Source organism: Barbus barbus (genome assembly GCF_936440315.1).
Source record: "Barbus barbus genome assembly, chromosome: 27".
In the NCBI taxonomy this organism is placed as follows: Eukaryota; Metazoa; Chordata; class Actinopteri; order Cypriniformes; family Cyprinidae; genus Barbus; species Barbus barbus.
Genome location: NC_136755.1, coordinates 27749631 through 27774531, shown reverse-complemented (window position 1 = coordinate 27774531; position 24901 = coordinate 27749631). Strand labels below are relative to the sequence as shown.

General features: G+C 35.0%; 1 pseudogene across 1 annotated transcript in view; it reads left to right on the top strand.

Annotated features, from left to right (window-relative positions):
* Window positions 1-24233, top strand: part of LOC306847480 (TBC1 domain family member 20-like) — a 35648-nt pseudogene extending 11415 nt beyond the window's left edge. Inside the window, exons 6-8 of the transcript in view lie at window positions 3580-3715; window positions 6412-6596; window positions 23457-24233. The product of the transcript in view is annotated as a TBC1 domain family member 20-like (transcript). The remainder of the gene's footprint in view (window positions 1-3579; window positions 3716-6411; window positions 6597-23456) is intronic.
* Window positions 24234-24901: the final 668 nt, after the last annotated feature.

Below are 24901 nucleotides of genomic sequence, written 5' to 3'. Positions count from 1 at the left end.
TAGTAATTGTTGTAGTAATTGTAGATAAACCAAACTTTTATTTTGACGGGTTGCCATGAGGACCTCTTAAGTTTCTGTAGCCTATGTATGATATGAAGATCGTTTTACTCAAATGAAACTGTCAAATGCTCATGAAGGAACTCTCAGAGCAGTTCTGGGGATGTTCATGTATTTATGTCCTCATTTAGTGAGACGGCAGATGCTGAAAACACTGCAAGCATCGCGTACTTCAGTGTGTGGTAATCAAAACCGCGCATCTGTGCCATTCACATATACAGAGACATGCAGAACGTGCAGAATTCATATTTAAATAGTCTTTTTGCGGCTTAATGTTTACAGATAGTCCATATCGCGAGTCGTACTGACCTACTTTTGATTAATTCATCCAAACTTTGACAAATTCTGTGACTCCTCATTATACAGTAAATTCCATTTATATGACTGGATTCCGCGATTCCGTCCATGCTTTCCCCATTGCGGAAACCATAAATAGATGATAAATGAGGTGTTTTGCAACTTCAGTGTAGTGGATTGTGATTTATTGCAACTTGAGCAACGTCTGCTGCTGCCTTTAAGAGACAACTAATGCGTGATGAAGCAGCACCAGTTAGCAAGCGCTTTTGGTGTGAGAGTGCCTTTAGTCTTCCGCATTGATTGGTCGGACTCATGACTCCCAACAAATCAGATGGGCGGTGGGCGGAGACTGCTCTAGGCCACAGAGATGCGAGTTCCGACAGACTGCATCAGAGCCAAATAGCGCGTTTCAAAATTAAATAATTTTATCGGCACATCGGCTTTGAAAATTACCATTACCGATAATCATTAAAATGCTTAATATCGGCCCTGCTAATCGGTCGACCCCTAGAACGAACTGTCTGACAAGCCGATGTCAAAACAGACCTGTGCATTAAGTGATGCAGAGTAAATTCAGAGTAAGAAAACTACAGCTGCAACAAGTCTGTGCTGACTGAATATATTTAGCAGCTTCTACAGTTAAAGATAAAACTCAGAGCACTCTTTTTGATGAGTCCTTTCAATGTTTGAAAAATGTAGTTTTTGAATTAAATCTTAAAATGTCTAAATATTTAATGCATTATTGAATCATAATACCATTAAAAGCTTAAAATTAATTAACTTAATTTAGGTATTTAAATAGTTAAGTATTTAAATAATTAACTCTTCTAGGCTGTTGGTGTCTGGGCTTATTTGTTTACTTATTTTTAAGAGACTTTAAACTTTGTGACTTCCTGCTGTGGCTATACATAGTCATTTTGTAAATCCAAAAGCCTCTTTGTCACCTTTTTCATCCATGATGAGTTTGCATCCCTGTTTGATGCAAACCTGTTTCTGAGCTCTTGAGGCATTTTTTTTGTTTTAAACCAGGGCTTAGTTTTTGCTCTGATATGCATTTTCAGCTGTTAAACCTTTTATTGAGACGTGTGTGCCTTTCCAAATCATACCCATTCAATTGAATTTGCCACAGGTTAACTTCACTCGAAGTGTAATAACACCTACAAGCAACATGAATGCTCCTGAGCTAAATTTAAATTGTCCCAGATAAGGGTTTGAATACTTATGCAAGGAATCATTTAAGTTTTTTTTATCTTTAATACATTTGCAAAGATGTTAAAAAAGTTTTTTTTTTTTTTTTGCTTTGCCACTGTGTATGGAGTGTAGTTTGATGTGGGAAAAAAAGTTTAACATAAGGCAGCAACACAACAAAACTTAATTTTTTTTTGGGGGGGGGGGGGGGGATATTTATTTGTGAAATCCTTGTAAGGCAATGAAAAAACTATAGAAATGTACAATAAAATGTACAAAACAAATATATCTTTTTTCAGTTTTCATAAACCAAATTTCCATTGTTTGTGACCAATTAAATATGACTATAAAATAATAATAATTGTCATGATTTATTGTATAATTGATCATTTTATTGTAATTAAAATTAAATACAAATATGAAAAAATAAGTTGTATCAAATGTTTTAATAAAACTGTAAAGTAAACTGTACAATTGCATAATAAAATAATTTTATTTTACAGTAAATTTACTGTTCTAATGTTTACATCTAAAAGCAGTAGGAAGAATTTTGTTTAAAAGCAATAATTAAAAAACAAAATAAATATTTACTTGTTACATAGATGTGTTTCCCCAACTGTCTCTGCCATTTTTTTTGTTTGTTGGTTTTTTTAATGAAGTAATGCACACAGTTTCATGGCTGGTAAAATAAATAAAAATCTGTAGCAGGTACATTTTTGGCATTACAAGTCCTTTGGCAGGTCACTTTGGTTCTCTTCTTACATGTACTCGCGACCTTGCAGCATATTTACAGGGTGGAGAAAAGGCTACAGCAGCGTTAAATTGCTCGCATGGAATATCAGTGACATCAGTGACGGTGATTAATGAATGTGTCGGACATGCGTTCCTGTGGTTTCAATGTGCTAAATGCTTGGGTGGGTTTTTAGAGGAGTTTCAGGAGGATTCGCGGGAGCTCTACTGAGTCCTGTCATGTTTGAATGTCGATTTCACAGATTATAGGCCCTTTCAAAGGTCAAGTTGCCATTGAGCGTGTTTACTTACGCCGGATACATACTCTACATGACGCATACAAGCGCGCCGCCCCATTATACATGCTTAATGCTAGTTTTTGTGCTTCTGTGACGGTCATAAACCTCAGTTACTGGGGCTGATTCAAGAGTTTCCTTCAAATATACTCATGTGCTCTGAAACAGGGTTGGCAAACAATGTCAAGGAAATGTTTCTCGTTTACATGTAGTTTAAATGAATTTAGTTTAAATAAATAAAGCTAAAATTTAAATAAAAATGTGAGTGTACTGTGTGTGTGTGTGTGTGTGTGTGTGTATGTGTGTATATATATATATATATATGTATATGTATGCATGTATATGTATATGAAATGTGTGTATATATAACATTAAATAATACATTTTTCAAATCAAAAGTTTTAGTTTTATTAACCATTTCATTATTACTCATTTGCATTATTACTAAACTTTTACTAAATATTATTAGGAATAAATCACTAATATAATAAATTGAAATGACTAAAATTAATACATTACAAAAAAATACTTAGATTAATCTTACTGATAAAATTACTAATAAATTAATCAATAAATTACTAATAGATTAATTAATAAATTGGTAATAATTTACAATTACTTCTAGATTAATACATTACTATTAGATTAATTAAAAAATTACTAATAAATGAAAGATTAATACATTACTAATAAATGAATCAATACATTACTAATAGATTAATAAATTGGTAATAACTTACAATTACTTCTAGATTAATACATTACTAATAAAATGACTAATAGATTAATGAATAAATTAAATAAAATTACTTGTATAATAATGAATTACTAATAACATTACTACTAGATTAATGACTAATAAAATTGCCAATAGATTAATGCATTACTAATAAAATGACTAATAGATTAATAAATGCTGAAAAACATATTGCACATTGTTAGGTCACGTTTTCTAATGCATTAATTAATGTTAACAGATGAGAGGTAATAACTGATTGTCTTCGTGTTGCAGGTCTGAGGTGGGCACCATCTTCGCCCTGAGCTGGCTGATCACATGGTACGGCTATGTCCTGTCAGATTTCCGGCATCTATGATTTTTTCCTGGCGTCTCACCCACTCCACTCATGGCCATCTACTTGGCCGCTGTGGTAAGAACGAGGGTCTCTCTGCGGTCTGTGCTTTAGTCGCTCCATCTCCAGCCTCTCAAGGACATCGAGTAGTGCTTCGCTTTGACCTTTTCAATGTTCGTGAGAGAGAAGGACTGAAGGGTCTTTAAAACTATTTTTAACTTGACTGGGCGTCCTTAAAACTCAACACTCCTGCTACAAGATGCTGAAAATCCACTTTCACACTTATATTATCGTAAAATTGTCAGATTGAGTTTACTGGTAAATACACCATTTCTGCTGTTCACAGTAGCAACATCTTTTCATCTTTTTACTGTTAAGATACCATTCACACATCAGCACCAAAATACTGCTAAACTCCATGATGTCAATGATTGACAAATACTGTGCTGTTTTCTTCATATGCCTGGATGAGTTTCATCCATCCAATTTGACAATTTTTTTTACTTCCAAGACACGAGCGCTTACTGAAAATTATTTTTCATAGTTATTTAGTTTATTGAACAATAACAACATTTGTCTTTGCTGGTAATTTTACATCTCAATAGATTGCAAGTGTTGATTTACATCTGATCTCTAAACAGGTAATTTATAAAATAATTAAATAAAATGTTTATTTCTAATTAACTAAGGGCTGTATGTGTCCATCTGACTTGTTTAACATTAAAAAACTGTCTCTATCCTCAAGAATAGCACTCTTTTGCTATGAACTGTAGTTTATAGTTTTCCTGTGATTACATTGAAATTTCAGGCAGTAATGAGAGTGCAGAGCAATCCTCCACATCGTTTAACCCCTCCGACTATACACAATCTTTTGTAATCCTAAAGAGGATGTTGTTTACCATGTTTTGCCTCCGTAGTTGTTAATTCTCTTATTTAGGCGATCGCTAATTCATCAGCACAACAACAAAAAACGTGGCTCCAAAGAGAGAAGACTTTATTTTTCCACTCCTTCCTCATCTAATGCAGGAATTGAGGGCACTTTGTTGTAACGGGATCAGTTAATTAAACAACTCTAATGAATTCAACAGAGGTTTGTGTGGAAGGCTGCGTGTTTGTGCCTCTTTCTTCTGTCGAAGAAGACAGAAGAAGCCGCTCCCCTGCTAGAGACAACAGCAAAAGCAAAGGGGGCCAGCGGCCGTTTGAAGTCAGAATAAGAAAGCCAGCAGGAAATGTAGTTCATCCTGCTTCTTAGGTAGTGCATGTGCTGGGGTTCGGTGCACTCGTGCAGCACTGACTGTTTTTATGAGGCTGGAGGCACTTTGTAATAACTGATGTTCTATTGGATGTGACCCAGCTCAGTTCTGAACAGCAGAAACTGGACTGCTGTTATTTGACCTGTGCTGGGATGACTGTAGACACCCATGCTGGAGTCCATCTGATTGGCTCTAGTGAACATCTGTGAATGTCCTTACAGGCAGCCCATTGATGTTTGTTTGTAAGTGAAGGAAACTGTTTAGTTTTAGTCCAAAATGTATTTATTCTCACCAAGAATCACCCACTTAGACTGGAAGAGACTGTCTGAGCAACATGTAAATTTACAATTAATCACATTTTTTTTAAAGTAAAAGTATCTGTACATTTACATTTATGCATTTAGCAGACACTTTTATCCAAAGCGACTTACATTGCTTTCAAGTTACAGTTTTTACATTTTATCAGCTCTTGCTTTCCCTGGGTACATAAGAAAGAACTTGTTTAACACTTGTTTTTTGAGAATGTGTCTTGAATTAGAATTAAAAATTATATTTTTCTTACCCCTTTGGCAATGTTTTTTTTTTCTAATTTAAGTCTAACACATTTTAACACTTTTTTTTGCCTCAAACAAGAAAAAGCAAAAAAAAATATTAAAAAGTAAAATAAATTAAATTAAATAAACTTAAAAAGTTAAAAATAAAATTTAGCTGAAGTGGGGTTCAATGTACAATTCCTTATGCTTTTTTCTCAGAGTAATTTACTGTGTGTTTTGTGTATTATTTTTTTTTTTACTGTATTAATAATTTACAATTACAAATTTTAAATGATTACAATTATAATCATTTAAAATTTAAATTGTGTTATCCTCAAAACCTAATAGATTTGTGAAATAAAGTTGTCTTATTAAATATATTAAGACTTATTTTCAGAGATTATATCTTGAATTAAGGTTAATAATTGTTTGTATTGTTTATTATATTATTTTGAATAATTTATTATTTTTTCTTATTTAAAAAATATTAAGTATAAATCGAACAGAATGACTTGTATGCTTAAAACAAGAAAAAACTATTTGAAGACTGTTAGAACCAAATAAATGAGGCAGAAACGGGGTTCAGCAAAAAGTTTTTGGCTAATTTTAGGACCTTCGGTTTTCACATTGATTTCTTGTTTTTCTTTTTAACCTGTTCAAACCTGATGATGTCACAGTGAAATATCTTCTATTCATGGATGTCTAGTTTACGTGCTACTAAGTGATTAAAAAATCTAATCTTTTATATTTTTCATATTTTTGAGGTTATGAACCTTTGTCAACTTCAATGAAATTCTTCCTCAGAAGTGTAATTTTAAAATTTTTAACATTTGTGTCCTAGTGGAATGTTATATTTAAAGCCAGTCGATCAGATTAAATTGTAAATTAAACGTTTTATGCAGTATGCGTCAGACGGTCCGTGAATGGACTGTGGGTGGCCCGGCTGACGCTGAGACTAACAGACCTGTGTTTCTCTCTCTCTCATCAGATTGTGTTGTACAGACAGAAGGAAGTGAAGAGCAGCGAGTGTGATATGGCCAGCGTTCATCACCTGCTGTCTCAGATGCCTCAGGATCTGCCGTACGAGGAGCTGATTGGTCGAGCTCGGAGTCTGTTCATGAGCTGCCCGCCCTCGCTGCTTACCCAGTCTGCAGCGCTGCATCCACGCAACATGTGAGGCTTTCAAACACGCTTACATGCGCACACATGCACTTGTACAAAGGTTTTTACCTCTGCAGTGAAGCATAAATAAATAAGGTGCCTATAAAGTATCAATAATTATTATAAATGATTATGCACTGCATGTTTCGGAGTGAAGCACTGCAGTGTGTTCATTTACACGTGAGCAGCTCATAATCTGGTGTTTTTAGGATCTCAGAGCAATTCGTTTCACAGTAAATGCTGCTACACACAAACTCCATCTCTGCGAGTGTTGTGAGTTTGGGTCGCTTATAACATGCATTTTGGGAATACAACATGCACCAGCTATTCCAGATTTATAATGAGACTGGTTTTGCCAACAAAGGAGCTTTAAGACCTTCCTGTAGTTTTATTGCCAAAAGGTTTAATGTTTGAAAATTAAAAAGAATTATGTAATATTGGTATTGCAATTTTACTGCTGTAAAAAATAAAATTATTTTTTGTGCTGTAAAATAAAATATTTTATTATTTTGATATTATTGATTTTATTAATTAATATTTAGAATTGTTTTTTTTTTACAGAATATTCGATATTATACTCTTGATTTTACAGTACAATAAAATGGCAATAGTAATTTATTTCTTATTCTGTTTGATGCTTAATATTTGTAACTATAATAGCAATAGTAATATCATAATTATTTGTATATAATTAGGGCTGCCACTAACGAATATTTTTATTTCGATTAATCTATCGACTAATGTGACAATTAATCGATTAATCTAAACGATTAATTTCCCACACAAAAAAATCAACAATTTTACTTAAGAATATTTTATTAAACCAAATGAAATACAAATTTCTATGAAATCCTTTTTTTTGAAAGCAAAAATAAAGTGCAACATATAGTGCAAGAAGCAAGTGTATCTCATGTCCAAATCACTGAAATCAAAGTTCAGTATTATAGTGTGAGAATGACAACATATCCATGTGTTCTAGTCTAATAATAAAATTATAATAAAAAAAACACTTTTTAAAGGAGTATTTCCAGAAATATTATTTACCGGAATTTATTTATGTGAAAAATGTAAATGTGCAGTATTTCTGAAAAAAAAAATCATCATTTTTTTTTTTTTTTTAAATATAAAATCAATTCATTGGAACTTTTGATTATCAAAATTTAATGGAACCATGAAAATGGAATCCAGAAAATAACGGAAAACAGAATTTGGTACAGATAAAACTGTAAAACTCAATTAATTAGACAGACTTTTTTGATTAATAAAATTTAATTTAACTATTAAAACAGTATAAAAACCTGAATTTGGAAATAAAACGGATTTCATAGGGCCCTATAATTATAATAACATTTTTTGTGGTAATAAAAATAGATGTAAGTGAACAATAACTTTTAAAATGACTTAAAATACATATATAATAGCAATGATGCAATAATAATTGGTTCAAATAAAGTATCAAAAGCAGGAAATTATATGGTTTTATTGAACAAAACTGTTAAAATACATAATGTATTATAAACAATAGGCTAATGTAGATTACACATTACAACAAAGTCCTGCAGGGGGCGCCGATGGCCAGACGATTGTTTTTACACATTACTGCGCGATCTAATCCTTGTTTAATATTGACCAAGCACCATTTAATTCAAATGTCCACTTAATCTTTAATATTTGTCCATTTATTTAGGACAGAAATGCTATAGCCACTGTAATTAAATGATGTGGACATCAAAACGTGTAAACTCAGAGTGAGGGCTTGAGCTTTTATTTTGAAATCACGATGTATTCTCCTGTGTTTGCGTAGATTTATAAATGATTTACCTTCACAAATCAGATGAAATGGTGCACGTTACGTTCCCCGATGAACATTATAATAAATCTAAACTCACAACAACATGCAGAGATGAGTTTGAGATGCTCCACATGTAAATAAGTTTCTGTGAAACTACTGTGAACGGAGCCGCTGTGTGACGCTACATGCATGTAAATAATTAAAGCGCATATACTGTATACGAACTGTATTGCATGTAATTATTTAATTAAATCATAGCGTTTGTGAATTCACAATTATGCTTAATTATCATGCAGCCTTGGAAAACAGTCTAATATTGTGTTTTATGGATTCTCGTCCGTGAAATATGCCTCTTCCGGTATTTTGCCGGTTAGTCGACGGGAGCAAAATGAAGTCCACGATTTTTAAAAATCGACTAGTCGACTAAAATCGACAAATCGCGACAGCCCTATATATAATACAATATCATATTATTTGACAGTATTATGCTCATGAAATACTATTTTATATATTTTCTTGAATGGTCTATATATTTTACTTTTTTATTTTTATTATCAGTATTATTTTTGTATAGTCATTTGTATATAATTGCAAAATGATATTATTTGATAGTATTTCTATGAAATACTATTTTTTGTATTTTGAATATTCTATGTTGTACTTATGTTACAGTACAATAGTATGATTATAATATTGGTCTTTTTTTAATAATTATTATTATTATTATTTTTATTAGTTTTAGCATTTAGTATATATTCACAATATGATTTTATTTTTATTTATTTACCAAATTCTGCACCCCTACAAACAAGCTCAGCAAACCTGGAGATCTTTAAAAAAAAAATAGCATTTTATTTGCTTCTTTGTCTCTCCAAAAATGCCCTAAGTAGTTTAATATACTAGTTCCAGTGCTGTTATACTGTAAGATGCAGTGCACACACACTTGTCATCTTTGGTCTGGAGGGATGTTTGTTCCCACCTGTGTCCATCAGGTGGAGCTATTGAGTATAATATCACTTCCTCTGCACACGGTGGGACTGTTGCGCCCCTGTTGTGACGTGAAGGACGCTCAGCCGAAGCTGTCTGTGTCTCGCCCCTGTGTGTCTAAACACTCGCTGTCAGTCTGCCAATTGGATTTGCAGATGCAGGTGAAGCCACTTTAATGATTTATCTCTTACGGCAGTAGGAAACGATTCCTCCGGCATTTGGCGGGAACTGAATTTGAGTCCCTCGGCGCTGAAAAAGCCATCAGAGGAGAGATCTGTCTTGTTTAAGATCTCCCCGCGTCTGTTGTCGCCTATGAAGATTAAGAGCAAGAGAGAGACCGAAATGAGAAAAAGGAAGTGACAGAATTGAGAACGAGGGGCAACAAAGAGAGGGAGAGACGGAAATGAGAGAGAGACCTGTATAAAGACACAAATGCTACTATGAGAGAGAAAGAGCAACAAAGATAGACAGAAAGTGCCAGAACGACTCTGTCTGCGAATCTTATGCAAATCAGGCCTGTAATAAGGAAGCTCCACCTCAGTGGGTTATTAAAGCTCTGCCCTGATTTGCATAACCCCTCCCCCACCAGCATCTGTGGCCACTCTGAAAGCGAAGAACATATGTGTGTGAGCAGCCCCTCTTGAGGCCGTGACCTGTGACCTTGATCTCTATTGTTCTGTTAGACCCTGTGGAGTGCTGTAATGAGGAGTGGCACGTCCTCCCTAATGGCTTTGACCCCCAAATGTTCTTCATTAAAACCCCCCGCACACCCCCTCAGGCTAACACCCTGCCCTCCGTGCGCATCTGACTTCATAAACGCAGTAACATTATATTATCACCAAGACTGATTCTCTGATCTCAGCATTTGGGGTTCGTTAGCGCTGCCTGTTGCCAGTTTGATTAGATCTCGTGTGTTCAGGAAAGAATATGCTAGAGGAGAATTTGCAAGCACCCGTGTAGTTTGATGGATGCTGAGAGTTTGTGGATTGAGGCTGTTTGTATGCAGGTTGTGTGCTGTAATTGCAGCTTTGTATCTCACAGTTGCATCTTTTTGTAATTGCGACTATGTATCTCACAATTCTGACTTTATATCTCCCAATTGTGTCTACTGTATTTTTCATAATTGCAACTTTATATCTTAGTTACAATTGATTCTGCACAAAAACCTGCCCCCCTTAGTTACTGTTGCTACATCCGACAAGCCGTCTGCACTCACCCACACATCATGTTATACATTGTGGAGCAAACACTGACGACACGCTGACAGACAAGACAGAGCAGGTTACTTTTGGTATGAAACAAGGTCTCAGCTTTTAGATTTTGTAATTTAAGAAATTCAAATAAATAGCGTTTTGTGGCTTTTTAATGTGTCGTGACAGATCACTGTATTGCCTCAGTTCAAGCGGCACGTGAACCGATCATCTCTTCGTCTTTACGGGTTTGGCATGAAATAAACATGAATGAACATCAGAAGGTATCTTGTTTCAACCATGGAAAGACGTCAGTATACACTATTTATTCCAACATCAATTTAATCTGTCTAGTTTGTTTGTCGGACAAAAATGAAAGATTCTGCGTTGTGATTTAGTCAGATCGCTTGTCAATCAAACTCCCGGCGAAGGGTGAATTGCGACTTTGTATCTCACAATTGCATCTATTTTTCCTAATTGTGACTTTATATCTCACAATTCTGACTTTGTACCTCCCTGTTTGCAGTTAAGGCTTTGTATCTCCCAATTGCGTCTACTGTACTTTTTTCGTAGCTGCGACTTTTTATCTTACAATTGCATGCATTTCTTTTATAACTTTTTAACAAATGAGTTTGTTTTTCACAATTGCAACTTTATATCTCACAATTCTATCATGTCCTCCAATTGTCTTTTTCATAATTCTGATTTTATATCTCCCATTTGTATCTTTTTTGTATCTCACAAGTCTAGCTTTATATCTCCTAGTTACATCTTTTTTTTTTTTTTTACAACGTGACTTTATATATCCAAATTTTTCATAATTGCAACTTTACAGAATCCTGTTGTTTTCTTCACAATTTTAACTTTGTATCTCAAAATTGTCGTTGTATCTCATAGTTGTCTATCTTTCCTAATTGTGACTTTATATCTTACAATTCTGATTTTATATCTTGCATCTGCATCTTTTTTGTAATTGAATTTATATCTATCAGTTGCATGTATTTTTCATAATTGTGACTTTACATTAGGGATGCACTTTTTCCAGTACTTGTCTGATACAATACTTTTATTTTTGGTGCTTGCCGATACCAAGTACCGATATTTTTATTGTATTTGTCAATTTTTTAAATATTGGGTACAGAAACCAAGAGTATGTATAATGTTAGTTGGTTGACTTCATTTATCAAATAGATACAGTCAAACCAAAATTTATTCGTACACCTTCAACATTTCTCACATTATCACAGTTTATTCGCTATAGTTTAGAAAATGGTAATAAAATATGACAAGAACTCAGAGTTAAACTGTGTCAGAACAAATTCAGCTTGATAATGTCAGATAACTTTGATAGAAAGGTATGTAATGGATTACAATTAACCAAAAATTATTCAGACAGATGTTAGTATGACGATATTTACACATCTATCAATACTTTGTCGGACCACCCTTAGCCTTAGCCTGTGGTCTCCTGGGCATGCTGTCAACTAGGTTCATGCGAACCTGAACTTCAATTTTTTTTCTCAGACTCGGTCTGAATAACTTTTGGTCCCAAGTTTGTATCAGTTTTACTGGTAGTCCACTGTATGAAGAATTTTTGGTTATAATATGTCACAGTTTACTTTATTTTGCTATCCTCACTTACTTAAATGAACTATAGTGTCCTGCACCCACAAGTAAAAAAAATATCAAAAAGTTATATCTGGTGACTTCCGGTTTGGCGATGTAAGAGAGAGCAGCAGAGACGAGGACCTCCCGGCCACACTCCTTTTAAAATATATTAAAGCGTGTTCTTTTTTTAACCTAATTGCTTCACAATTTAAAATATAATAACTATATTCAGCTCAAAAAAGAGAAATGAGCAACTCGAAGCAGAAGCAAGGTACTGCGCCAGCAACACGATCAGGTGCTACCCTAGCGGGGAAGTTAGCAGCTATGGCGGCGAACGATACCGCTAGCAACAAGGATACACCTGAAAAAGACAACACGGATAACTTTTCGATGAGTCAACTAGTCTCCGAACTGGCAAAACAGCGGGCCAGCTTAAAAGAGGACATGGCAGGCTTGATTCAAGTTTCAGTCAGGCCGCTGCAGGTCTCTCTCGATACGTTACGCGAGACAGTAAGCTCGTTCCAACACCGACTCGCGTCTACTGAAGTATTAGTCGGCAAAAATTTCGAAAGGCTCGTCGCCGTGGAAGCGTCGATTAAATCCTTGAAGGCACCAAATTAATCTCTCCTTGATCAAATTGACGACCTTGAAAACCGATCCAGAAGGTCTAACCTGCGTATTATTAACATTCCGGAAGGCAGTGAGGATGGAAAAGACCCCGTCGGATTTGTATCTGGTCTACTTAAAGACACATTGGGCGGTGTGTTTGACAGGCCTCCTGAACTTGAGCGTGCGCACCGCACGCTTCGCCCTAAACCTGGAGCAGGGCAATCTCCGAGATCATTCATTGTCTGCTTTCACCGTTTTCAGGAAAAGGAAAAGGTACTTCACTGGGCCAGGCGATATGATGTTAAATTCAACGGCGTGTCACTGAGGTTATACTCGGACACGAGCGCAGCTTTAGTGAAGAAACGCGCCGGATTCAAAGAAGTCAAACAGTCCCTCTACCAGAAAGGAATAAAGTTTCAGCTTCTGTATCCTGCCCGTCTCCGTGTGAAATTCGGTGAGGAAACTCACACTTTTGATTTACCTGCAGCTGCCGAGGCTTTTTACAAACAACGCATTCTTGCACAGGACTGACTGACTTTGGCCGTAACACTCTGTCTGTAGTTGTGACACTGTTAGTATACTCAAGGCAATGAGGACTTTTTTTTTGTTTTCCTGTTCTTTCTCTATTTATCTAATACTTCAAGAAAAGACAGAATGTTCGTTTTTGTTTATTGCCTTCACGTTTATGCGGTACAATGCGTAATAATGGCGCTATGCTGCACTCTGAGTATATATAGTGGTTTGGGATCCCTCAAGAAGGTCGAGTGGAAAAGACTGGATAATCGGGAGTCATGCAAGTTAAACAGGTTTCTGCGGCTTGTTTCAGTTGGGGAAACAAGCATAGGGAATATGTTGGGAAGTTTGATTCTGTGTTACGTTTATCCAAAAGTTTTGTTTTATGTTATGTTTTCAGAAGAACTTAACAGTGAGGAAATGTGTATATTGTTGATTGCATCTTTGTTCTGTGGTTTGTCTGTTTAAATTCATATTTGCCCATGTCTAATATGGCTGATTTAACTAAATTTCCTGGGGGTTCGAAAGTTAAATTTGTTAGCTGGAATGTTAAAGTCCTAAATGGCCCAACCAAAAGAGGCAGAATTTTTGCATATTTAAAAAAAATGAAAATCTGAAATAATATATTTACAGGAAACCCACCTACGCATTAGTGATCATTTTAGGCTTAGGAAATCATGGGTGGGTCAAATTTTTCACTCTAGTTTTAACTCTAAAGCAAGGGGCACCGCCATTTTGATACACAAAAACATTCAATTTACAGCATCTGCTGTCATTGCAGATCCTCAGGGAAGATATGTTATTGTCTCTGGGAGTTTATATCATGTCCCTGTTTTACTAGTTAACGTATATGCCCCAAACTGGGATGATGTGAGTTTTATTAATAAGCTTGTTTCTTTGTTGCCAGACCTTAACTCCCATCTCTTGATTTTTGGTGGTGACATAAATTGTGTTATGGATCCATCCCTTGACCGCTCTAATCCAAAATCTTTATCCTGTTCTAAGATGGCCCAAGCCTTATCTACGTTCATAGATCAAGTAGGGGCTGTTGATCCTTGGTGATTTCAGTTCCCACACAGCAAAGTATATTCCTATTTCTCACAAGTTCACCACTCCTATTCAAGAATCGATTATTTTTTTTTTTTTATAGATAAATCTCTCCTTCCTTCTGTTGAACAAATCGATTATTTACCTATTGTGGAATCAGACCATGCTCCCGTGCATTTAGATCTTATTTGCAATATGAGGTATAATGAAAAACCTTTGTGGAGACTAAATACATCCTTATTATCAGATCCTGCATTTTGTACGTTCATAAATACAGCTATAGATAATTTCCTATTACACAATAGGTTAGCATCTACATCAGCATCTACATTGTGGGAGACACTTAAAGTAGTAATCAGGGGAGAAATATTTTTATATACTTCCACTCTCAATAAAAAAACTTAAACAAAAACTAGATGATTTAATTGATTCTATTAAAAGATTAGATCACCTGTATTCCACATCTCCCTCACCTGAACTCTATAAGGAAAGATTGAACCTTCAAATTCAGTATAATCTGCTATCAACAAATAAAACCGAATGGTGTTTATTACATTCTAAAGGATATATATATATGAACATGGTGAAAAAGCAGGACGACTTTTAGCCCACCAATTAAAATCTAAAGCTGCCTCTCAAATTATACCTCAAATTAGCAACAGTGACGATGATTTAATAGCTAATCCCATTGAAATTAATAACACTTTTACAAACTACTTTTTTAATTTGTATACTTCTGAAAGCCCTGAATCTAACTCTGTAATGTTGGAATTTTTAGACAATGTAGATTTTCCCACTCTTAATTCTGAGCAGAAAACCTATTTAGATAAGAATATACAAGAAGAAGAAATTTTAAATGCAATCTCATTAATGCAGAATAAAAAGACTCCTGGCCCTGATGGCTACCCTATAGATTTTTATAAAAAGTTTGCAGATAAATTAGCCCCTATTCTTCTTGATATGTTTGTTTCTTGATATTCTTTGGAAAAGGGTAGCCTGCCACAAACCTTAAATGAAGCAAACATTATTCTTTTGTTAAAACCTGGTAAAGATCCTGTGAAATGTAATTCTTACAGGCCAATCTCTCTCCTTAACTCCGATATTAAAATTTTGGCAAAAATCCTCGCTTTACGTTTAGATACAGTAATAGAAAATTTGATTTCAAAAGACCAAACAGGTTTTTGTCAGAGATCGACATTCTTTTAGTAATATCCGGAGATTGCTAGGGGTAATCCACTCATCGAAACTTTCCCAAGACCCTGTCCCTCAGGTAGTCATCCCATTAGATGCTGAAAAAGCGTTCGACAGGGTGGAGTGGAAATATTTATTCTCTTTGTTGGAAAGATTCGGCTTTAGAACACAATTTCTCTCACTGATTAAGTTATATTTTTTCCCCTAAGGCATCGGTAATTACAAATAGAGTACGTTCAAAGCCTTTTCCTCTATCAAGGGGTACAAGACAAGGATGCCCTCCTAACCCTTTACTTTTTACTTTAGCCATCGAGCCCCTATCCATAGCATTAAGATGCTCACAGCATTTTACGGGCATTAACAGTAGGGGCATAGAACACAGAATATCCTTATATGCCGATAATATGCTGTTATACCTTTCAGATCCGATTACAGGTATTCCGCAGGTAGTTAAGATATTGAATCAATTTGGAACTTTCTCAGGTTATAAGTTAAACTTTTCAAAAAGTGTTTGTTTTCCCATAAACAACAAGGGCCTCGATATTTCGAGTAAGGATATACCCTTTCAGCTGTCTGTATCAGGTTTTAAATATTACACAGGGATCTCTAACCTTTACAAAGAGAACTTTGCTTCTTTAATTGACAAGTTAAAACTAGACCTCAAAAAATGGAACTTGTTGTTTTATTTCTTCATCTCTTCCTGCTTTAGCTTTATCCAAATTGCCCCTTTGTATTTCATTGTATATTCAGTGCCCAGTTGTAACAAACACCCTCAAGATTTGGTTTCAATTTAGACACTGTTTTGGTTTCCAGGATTTCTCCATAACCAGCCCTATATGCAAGAATCACCTATTCCTTCCAGGTCAATTGGACTCAGTCTTTAGTCAATGGCAACAGTTGGGCCTTGTCAAATTCAGTGATCTTTTTATTAATGATGTTTTTGCCCCATTCTCAACTCTCTCTTCAAAATACAAACTGCCGAGATCACATTTGTTTAGATATTTTCAAGTTCAGCATCTAATCCAAAACCATTGGATTAAATTCATTGCATACATATACTTTGTAGACATCCTTAATCTCTAATAACTCCATTCTGCTGTCTGTTGTTCTGTCGTCTGTGTTTCTTTGTCTGAATATGGCACTTATCACATGCTGTGTTGTATCGGCGTTTGGGACTGGGGCATTTTAACGAGTACGAGTACAGGAGCTCAGTATCGGGCCCGATACCGATAACCAGTATCGGAATAGGTGCATCCCTACTTTACATCTTACAATTTCATCTACTTTTTCTCATTGCGAGTTTCTATCTGACAACTGTGGCTTTATATATCATAATCGACTTCATATCTCATTATTTTTTCTAAATTCATGTTCCTGGTCTATTTTTTTAATGATTCATCCATGCATGGAATAAAAAAAAAAGTGTGTTGTATAATTCAAATCTTCCATCAAAATGTAATAAAACTTGCTCTGCTTCTGAATCGCCTTTCCTTTTTAAATGGTGTCATATAGGCCAGGTAGTTTTCCATATTCATATACAAACTCACATTTGTGTTCAAATCTTTCTTAATTTAAAAAGTTAATCTGGGTAGGTGCCATGTTATGCATCAGCTACCCATATTCAGATAAAGTACCACAGGGTGTGGAAGATCTGCCAAACTAAATAGAAAGATTTCAGGAACATGACACCCACATTACATCTACCTAGAGCTGGCCTGAACCCTCAAGCACGTTTATAAATCTTTTTCGTACTTTGGAAAGGCTGAGGCGAATCAGTCAGTCTGTTGCATGGTTTGTTGCATAATATTTCTTGGGTCTTTTTCCTATTTTTTATTTATAGAACTAGAGAGGGCAAGGGGAAAGATAGACTATAATAATTTGAGCTTCCCGAATGACCACTAGGCCATGGCTACAGGTATAGCTTTTTGTTCAGTATTTCTCAATCCTTTTCCTGCAGAACCCCACAAGACTGCATGTTTGGGATTATTTGACATGCCTAATTCAGGTCACGGATGCACTTGATGAGCTAATGAGCTAATCAGTGGAATCAGGTATGTTAAATAAGGGAGATCTGAAATATGCAATGGGTTTGAGAAATGCTGCATTAGATTTACATTAAAGGTGCGATCTTTGCTTGATGCATTGCCTTTTTTTTTTTTTTGCTGTTTCTGCTAAGAACCAAAGTAATATTTATTTTTATTTTTTTTAATTTTATAAAGAAGGATTCACTGAACTGGCCGACACTTCCTAGGATCGTAAAAACGCAGGGCTTATAGGAATAGTTCACTGACTCAGACCATACAGTATAAGATGTGAATGAGTTTGTTTCTTTATTAGAAAAAAATTGGCATTACATCACTTGCTCACCATTGGATCCTCTGCAGTGAATGGGTGCCGTCAGAATAAAAGTCCAAACAGCTGATAAAAACATCACAATAATCCACTGAGTAATACATCGATTAACGCTTTTGAAGCCAGAAGTTGCATGTTTGTAAGAAACAAATCAATCAAGACGTTTTAACTTTAAATTGTAATTTCTGGCTAAAATAAGAGTCCTCTATCAATAATAATGCTTCCTCCAGTGAAAAAAAAGTGGAACTCCTGTTGTTTTGGACTGTTTTTGTCTGTGCATATTTCTGTCCTGATTCAGACAAGACTAGACTTTTTCACCGGAGGAAGTATTATTATTGATTATAGGCTCGTGTTTTAGCCGAAAGCAACGGTTTGAAGTAAAAACATCTTAATGATGGATGGATTTGTTTCTTACAAACATGCAGCTTTTCACTTCACAAGACATTAACTGGAGTGGTGTGGATTACTTGTGATGTTTTTATCAGCTGTTTGGACTCTCATTCTGACGGCACCCATTCACTGCAGAGGGTCCATTGGTGAGCAAGTGATGCAATGCTACATTTCTCCAAATCTGATGAAAACTCGTCTACATCTTGCATGGCCTGAGGGTGAGTATTTTATGGTGAAGCATTACTTTAACGAAAGTTCTGTATAACCTTTCGAAATTCCGACTTTGTGGTGGTGTTATGTGCATTTAGCTCTTAAATACTATCTTTTTGACTTTACTTCAAAGCATCATTATAGACTTGGATTCCTTGGAACATTTTGGTGAACCAAAGTGGACCTATAGAGCATATAGGAACATTCAACCCTTTAACCTCCACTTGTAATTTCTATGTGTGTCCAGTAAGCAAAGGCTTTTGGTGCATCACAGCACGCTTGAACGAGCAGCTCCTGTTGACGTGACAAAGAGCCAGCACTTACGGGTCATCAGGACATCAGAGCTGATTCACAAAGGCCTACAGGACACACACACACACACTCTTTCACACAAGCCGAGTGCAGGCTCATGGGTAATTGGGCATACCATCTCAGCAGCAAGTGCCTAATAATAGGGCCATCATGTGTGTTAGATGGAAGGACGCATTGAATTAGAGCATCCCACTGAACTGTGTTAACCTATAACGTTATAACAGCGAGAGAGGGAGAGAGGGCTTTAAGTATACGCTCTAAAAGCCAATGACGGGCTCCCAAGGCCCTAATGGTGATCAGGTTTACAGGCATGTTACACCTGTAGGTGAGCAGGGGCAATTTTAGGGTCAGTGGATATTAAGCACTCAGTTCAGACATCTGCAGAGGCCATAATTTTATTATTTCCAATAAAAAATGATGTTGCTGTTCAAAGGTTTGGGGTTGGTACAGTATTTTTAAGAGTCTCTTCTGCTCACCAAGGCTGCATATATTTGATTAAAGGTCCCATATTGTACACCTTTCTGGAGTCTTATTTTAGGTTTTGATGTCCTTAAGAATATATATTCACTGCATAAGTACCAAAAACCATCTCAATATATTTTTACAGCTCCGTTCTCATAAGCTCTGATAAAAACAGGTTGATTTGGCCTAATTAATATTCATGAGCCTATCTTCTGATTGGCCTGTTGTTTTCTGAGTGACGCACCGCTAGTCCAACCACAGGTAACTAGGGTCATGTAGGACCGACGTCACAATTACGTCACCGCGCTAAGCTGTAAGCAAAACGAAGGGAAAATTGCCCTGGAGTTGACCCATTCAAACAGATGTGCTGCTTCATATTTTTGTGGAAACCGTGATGCATTTCACTTTTCAGGATTTTTTGTTGAATAGAAGGTTCAAAAGAACAGCTTTTATGTGAAATAGTCATGTCTTTACTCTCACTTTTGATCAATTTTATGCATTTTTGCGGAGTAAAACTATTAATTAATAAACCCTACTGACCCCAAATGTTTACATTTTTAAAAAAAAATTTAACCAAATATTTTTCGTAAAATTTTTAATTAGCGAATATATGGTTTGGGTTGGTTTTAAATATTATCCTAAATTTAAAAATATATATGTGCAAATCAATTGTAACATGTAAGCATTTGCACACAGGCTTTACGCACTAATACATGTGTGCATGAGACCTTCAGAGAGGAGGAAGATGAGGGTAGGATTTCCGTGAAGACTGTGGAGTTGTGATGGTTTGACTGAGTGCAGCTGTGGAAATGTTCTTCCAGTGTAAACACATCCATCATCTGCTGTATCTTCCTCACCACAGCAAGAACAGATTGAGCAAGAGGAAGAGAGCGAGGGGAAAAACAGAAGAATGATGTGACAGAGGTCACACAATCTGCTGCTTCTGAGAGAGGAAACAGTAAAATTAGAAACTCTCTTAGAGACCAGAGGGAGGGAGAAAAAACGATCAAAGACCGTCAGACATGTGCCACCTTGAAATGAGCAGTCAGAGGAAACCAAAGACTAAAATTCATCTCTGAAGATGCTTGAAGAGAGATTCCCTGCAGAGCCCATCGCGTAGGGAGTTAAAGGGACAGTTCACCCAAAAAATGAAAATGATTTACTCATCCTCACGTCCTTCGAAATCTGTCAATACTTTGTACCTGAATCTTTGAAAAATCTTCACCTGGTTCTTGCCATACAACAGCAGGCCATAATTTCATATCTGACGACAAAAACACCAAAAAAGCACCGTACGCAAGTCTTCTGAATTCATGGATATCTTTCTGAATTCATGGATATCTTTGTGTGAGGAAACGATCAAACAGAGTTGTTCTCCATTCCTCATGTTCACGAAATCAATTGTTTTTGGCACTGTTGATGTCAAAACCTAGTTCAGTGCAACTAGGTACCATTTTTGCAAATAAGATTACAGTAAATATTGTGAATAGCGCTCACTATAGGTCTTTCCAGCAGTGTTATTTTAGCATCACTGATATACTGTTATATTTTTTATTAATATTTTGAATAATTTTACTTTTATTCATTTTCTAGTTATAGTTTATTCAGTTCTAGTTATTTTGTTGTGTTGTCTTTTTTATTTCTACAAGTAAAATGAAAATAACAAATATTGAAATTAAATAACCTGGTGCAATGAAACTAGGCACCATTATAATTTAATTTAGCATGGTGCTCACTTTGTCTTTGCACCAGTGTTATTTTTTGTTAATATTTTCATTTTGATTTTATTTTTATATTTTCTGTTTTCATTTAAATTTGAAATTTTGTAATTTTATTAATTATTATTAATAATATTATTATATATTTTTTTAGTGTTTATAACAATATGACATTGGCAAGTAGTTGAAATAAAATAATTCGGTGCAATAAAACTAGGCACCGTTATTGCAAATATGATTTTAGTAAATATCACTTTATACCATACATCTTTGCATTTTTGCACCAGTGTTATTTTAATATCATTGATATTAGATTAATTTTTTGTTAATATTTTGAATTACATTTTTTACATATTTAATTTTAACATTTTAGTATTTTTTTCTTCATTTGTATTAGTTCTTTTTATAAATAGTTTTTACAAAGTGTTTATATAATATTTGTAATTATTTTAGTACTTAATCTTTAAACGAAGATTTGAAATGTTCCGTTGGCAACTAGATAAAATAAGTTTTTGTAAATGGTTTTAGTTAACGAGAATAACCCTGCTTTGCACAAAGCTAATATTTGACTTTAGAAGATCTGGAATACGGTGCAGCTCTTTTGTGCTTTTAGTAACCTGACCGATGTGGTTTTTAAAGATCCTTTCATAAGAGGTTGAGGCTGGCTCTGAGTGACAGAGCTCTGCCGGGTCGGTGCCGCTGCATTAGACTGGGGTTTCGTCAGCGCAAACCGCTGGCTCTCCCGGGCCTCCGCTTGTAAAGGGAAAGTTTAAAAGTTAATTGCTCTGCTGTTACCTGTCAGCTATTTTCAGCGGTGGCGTATTAGCTGTAGATACTAATGAGAACTGGGGAAAGCCTAGAATCAGAGGCAGGAGAGCAAAAAAAATACCACAAAAACCAATGAAGATTTAAAGTCGTTGTCAGTGTCTGCCCATTGTATTTCTTGTATGAGAGCCACTTTTTCATTAAATGTTGAATGTATTTCTGGCAGTTTTATTATCTTGAGTGAAAGGCATTTGCATTCTATGTTTACTATTCTTCCATAGAGACCGTAATGAAATGGAATTGAATATTTTATGATTTTTTAATGATGTTTTTCCTCTAAACTGTGGAGAGAAAGTCGTGTAGCCCTCAGCATGGGCTCCACAGGACTTGAGAAAACTCTGGAAATGAGGCTATATCCGTGTGTCTGATTGAGACTTAAGGCTACGAGTCCTTTCTCATTCACCGCTCCAATTCCTTCTGTCTGCTTTTCGATGGTTCTTATACTATGCCTCACCCAGTTAGTCTTTTCTTGTGTTGTTCACTAGCCGGGTGTTCAAAACTGACCTTTTTGTTGGTCGCCCTGGTTTTTATTTCTTAAATCTCTTTTATTGTGCATGATTTTTTTGATGTACGTTATTTTGATGGAAAATAAGCATATTTTCTTATCTGTTCACTTGAATGTTGCTTGATTTTGAAAATCAAATCTGTTTTAATTGGATGTGATTTTGAGAATTCACGCAGTATTTTTCTTTCAGTAAAGACTAAAGTTGCTTTACACTTAACTTGTGTCGCACATGATTAGGATACTGTAGAGATACGGCCCGTAAACACCAGACATAGTTCTTGACAAAAACTTAATCAGCATTTATAATTTGTTTCATTCGTTGTGTTTGCAGTATTCCTGTAGATTGACTTTAAACCCATGTAATTTTGAACTAAAACTAAAAATACTAAATAAAAAATGTATTTTAACTTAAGTAAACTTAAATAAATGGAATCTAAAAAACCTTACAAATTTTTTATTTATTTTTGTTGTGGAGGCAAATTTTAAAATGTAATTTTGTGTAAGTACTGAAATGAATAAAACTGAAATAAAATTAATACAAATTAAATAGACATTTAAAAACTAATTAAAATTGACTAAAAATTGACTTAAACTTTAAAATTTTAGTTTAAAGTACTAAAATGACTAAAACTAGAACTGAATTAAAACAAATATTAAAAATACATTATTATTATAATTCTGTATTAAAAAAACAAACTTATTTAAAATGTCTAAAACAACAAATCTACTAAAACTTTAAAATTTCTCAGGTATTCAAGTTGAAGTACTAAAAGGAATAAAATGGGAAAAGACCTATTTAAGAGAACCAAAAATTAATGACTAAAACTCCACAAAATTACTAAAACTTTAAAATAAAATGTACAATTTCTGTTTAAACTAAAACTAAAATTATTTAATTTAATTATTATTTATTAAAATTATTTAAACTGAAATGAAATTAATAAACTTAAGACATATATAAAAAAAGAAAACTTACTAAAACTGACTAAAATACCACAAAATTACTAACACTGACATACAAATGTAAAAACCTAAATACATTTAAAAATGCCTGAAATACACAAACAAAAACAAAAGTTTGAACAAAAATCAAAATGGAAAATTAAGATTAGTAAGATAAAATAGTAATGATACTAAAGTAACACTGCTTTCTCTTCTCAGAATTGCCATCAGCACCTTCACCGACTTCCAGACGTCCACGATGAGGCAGCGGCCCGACTCCGTCCTTCGGCAACAGCTTGAAAAGCGGCATGAAAACCAGCTAGCCCTTCCCATGAGCACCCAGCCAGCAAGCACTAACCAACTCATCAAAATGGCAGTGTGGGGTCTGTCGGCCACGTTAGGAGCGGCAGCGCTGGCTGTGGCACAAACCGCCATGGACTTGGCACCTGAGTTTCTCTCACAGCTCTTCTGACACCAAACGCCTCGCTCCCATGTGCCAAACAGGGTGTATTGCAATTGCAAATTTGTGTTAAGTGATGCAAAACACCTGGAGAGAATGAAGCTGCGGCTTATTCTTATTGCTTTTTTTCTTATTTATAGATTTTAGCCGTGCTAATATTGGAGTGGGAGGAGTCAAACAAGGTTTTTGTAATCATAAGCATTTCTGGATGTCGTTCCATCAGCAGAATGTCAGAGAAAGTGCTCTGCTAGGCCATTCTCAACAGCACAAATTATTAAAAGGGCTTTTTTCTGCTGAATGCCGTCAGTAGTGAGTGAAGCTCATTAAGTGGAGAAAACGGGTGAAGGCTGAAAGACCACAGAGACTCGCTGGTGAACGCAGCACTTTACAACAACACAGTTTATTCTAGAACCAGATCAACCTACACACAGGCTTTCAGGATCCACGGCTCACTTTCAGGTCCTTCAGAAATGAACCAGTGTCCTCTGTGCGCAGATTATACAGTCGATGCATTTCTCACTCCACTCGCTACACTTAAAAAAAAAAAAAATGGTGTAAGAATTTACGTTGAAACTATTTTAATTGAGAAACTTACAAAGAAACACCAAGTATCATTAAACATTAATTATCTTGAAGCAGAAAAACTGAAAAAGCATTTTCTCATAAAACATACTCTAATAATCTTGTTTTATTTACAGTAAATGTTTTACTTACAGTAGTACCCTGTTAAGTGAAACATTTAGGAATGTTTAAGGAAAGTCACTTATTTATACACACACAGTGCCGGGTAGATTACTTACAAATAGTAGTCCGTTACTGATGACTTTTTAGATTACATCACCAGTACACTAATAATTTACTGTCATTGTGTGAATAATATGTAGTCCATATAAAAAGTAACTGTAATCTGATGTAAGCATTTTAAAATGTAATATACTCTAATTATAAGTACCTAATTTTTGGAATCTGATAATCATGCAATCAGTTACTATATATAAATATATAAGTTGACCCTAATTTTATATTTTAGTTTGCCATTTTAGTACTTTTAATTTTAACGTAACTACTTTCCCAGTTAATCAGAACACAATATCTGATCGTGAGTGACGGACGTTTTTGAACACATTTAGGCCGTGTTCACACTTGGTGTCTTTTTCGAAGCTGCCGGCGTCTGTTTTACATTATAATCCTATGGAGTAAACCG